The sequence below is a fragment of the Coenobita brevimanus genome, unplaced genomic scaffold (genome assembly GCF_032717465.1).
Source record: "Coenobita brevimanus isolate Jiangsu-jjx unplaced genomic scaffold, ASM3271746v2 jjx.HiC_scaffold_1324, whole genome shotgun sequence".
Taxonomy (NCBI): Eukaryota; Metazoa; Arthropoda; class Malacostraca; order Decapoda; family Coenobitidae; genus Coenobita; species Coenobita brevimanus.
The window spans coordinates 1-2,690 of NW_027642149.1; the positions used below are offsets into that span (position 1 = coordinate 1).

The window sequence follows — 2,690 nt, forward strand, 5'->3', positions numbered from 1 at the left end:
AGTGGTTGTAAACATGCACATAGGGCTTTTCTTTAGTTATATAAGGAAATGGGGGGTCCAGCTCCAGTAACTGACTTTGGGGTATCTTGTACTAAGAAAAAATGGAGCAACAGTGATGCCTGCCAAAAGGAAATGAATAAGTTACTGGTTTGCTTCATTGCCAGCTCTCTCCACCCTCTTTCAAGAGTTGAGGATCCTAACTTTCAAGCCCTTCTAAACAAGGCCCAGCCCTGCTACAGTATCCCAAGCCGCAAGGAGCTTAGCAGCAAGCTTCTTCCCTCTCAAACTCAAAAAATACAAGAACATCTCAATGATAGAGCTAGATAGAGATAGAGAGATCTCAATGACAAATTTCGTTCTGTTGGGTATCTTTGTGTTACAATTGATCTTTGGACAAACAGACAGATGCATTCGTACACTGCGATCACATGTCATTTCATTGAAAACTTCCAGCTCCAGTCAACAATGTTAGCTTGCAGGAGATTCAAAGGGTCCCACACTGCAGAAAAGATTCATGCCACATTCACTGAAATCATCACTAGCTTTAACCTAGAAAAGAAGATTCTGACAATTGTACCGACAGTGCCAGCAATATGCTTAAAGCATTTGTGACACTTCACGGTATGGACGATCCAGACACTAATCAAGACAGTGAAAGTGAAGAGGAAGATGATGCCTTTGACATTCCTGATAACAATGAGAAGTTCCTGGAGCTCTTGCCTGAGCATGTCAGATGTTTTGTTCATAATTTACAAAATACTGTGAAAGATGGGCTCGAGGAAGCAGGACCTGTATCAGGAGTCACTGGAAAAGCCTCAAGTCTAGTATCACACATTTGTCATTCTGCACTGGCATCTGCCATTCTTGAAGATGAATGCAGACCTCAGGCCAAAAATGCAACCCGATGGAACATCAGTGACAAGATGCTTCGCTCCCTTCTGAAGATTGATCCAGTCCAGCTTGATCAGTTAGATTGTCCAGTAAAGCTAACCAAATATGAACTTAATTTCATCAAGGAAATAACAGACATTTTGACACCATTTGGAGTAGCAACTCTAGAGTGTCAGGGAGAGAATGTTGTAATGTCAAGCAAAGTAATTCCATGTATTCGTGGACTGAAAGCCGAGCTTGAACAACTATCACAGACATACATGTCAAAGACGATTACTACTCTCAAAAGCTCAATCAAGAGAAGGTTGAAAATCTATGATGACATGGAGATGATTCAGCTGGCTTCACTCCTAGATCCAGGCTTTAAGGTGGACTGGTGCTCACCAGAAGAAGTCAAGGTCATGAAATCTCTACTGAGGTCTAAAGTAGATGAAATTATGCCTAATGAAGAGAAGGGTTCCCTTCAGGAAAATAAGGATGCCCCACCAAAGAAGAAGTGCAAGCTGTTCAGATTTATGATACCATCAGCATCAACGAGCTCTTTCCTATCTACAACTTCATCACAAGTAGAATCCTACCTGAGTCAGCCAACAACAGATGATGACAGTGATCCCCTTCTCTTCTGGCAACAGAACCAGTCAACAGTACGGTACCAGTACCTGAACTAACAATACTGGCTCTCCAATATCTGTGTACCGGTATCCCGCATCATCAGCTCCAGCTGAGAGATTTTGCCCTATTGCTGGGAAAGTCTTTCATCCTGAGCGATGCAGAATGACAGATGTTCGCTTTGAGGAGTTGATGTTTATCAAGCGCAACCAATATATAACTGAGAAGTAATGTACCGTAGCTTACATCAAATCTAGCCTACAAGAAATCCAGTGTATAATCATACTTTTCAGTTCTATATTTATCTTGCACAAAGCAATTCTTTGTTTTCATTTTTGTTGTGCCCAACAAATTAATATAGTTACGGAAGACTTGAGTGACCATGATTTGAAATGAATGAATGAATGAAACTTACTTGATGTAGTGCTGCCTACTGCTTCCTTAGCCTTTATCATTCGTTTTCTGTGCCTGCCCTCCTCTCTTCCTATTTCTCCCATCTTTCCAATCACTTCTTATTGCTTTTCTTTCCTTTACAGGTGGCTTTACATTGAGTGACAAGACAAATAATTTCCTGTAAGCCAAGAAACCATTTACAATGCTGAGTGGTAACCATATAACCATACCATACGTGCTCCCTACGTGTCAACAAGTGGGTTGGTGGAGGGTTAGTGCCCCTCCCTGTAAAACAAATAACTCAAAGTCAAATGGCCACCCCTTACGGGATTATGGCGTCTGGCAATAGATAGATAGATAGAATATATTATAGCAAAAACCAATAAAACCCCTTACACCAAATGTAAGTTTTTAATACCATTAGTACCGGTAAGTGATTTAAACGGTTATTACTGGACTCAAATATGGAACAGTGCAAGTACTGGATGTAATTTGCTAACTATTTAAGCATTGTCCTTAATCATTGCTAATCATTATTTTTCTATAAATAATCACAGTGAAATGTGATTATAAACAAAATCTAATCATAATCACGCACAAATAGACAAAATCTATCATAATTAAAACTACAAAAACTAAAGTAATCATAACAAAATAGAAAAAAATCTAATCATAATCAAAAATACAAAAAGTAAAGTAATCATAATCAAATCATAATCAGAAAAACAAAAAACAAGTAATCATACTTTAATCACAATCAAAAAATATGCCAGACGATATATAATCAAAATCAAAAC

General features: G+C 38.7%; 1 pseudogene; it reads left to right on the forward strand.

The window, feature by feature from the left end:
- Positions 1-48: 48 nt before the first annotated feature.
- LOC145389574 (E3 SUMO-protein ligase ZBED1-like) lies at positions 49-1,559 on the forward strand (annotated as a pseudogene).
- Positions 1,560-2,690: the final 1,131 nt, after the last annotated feature.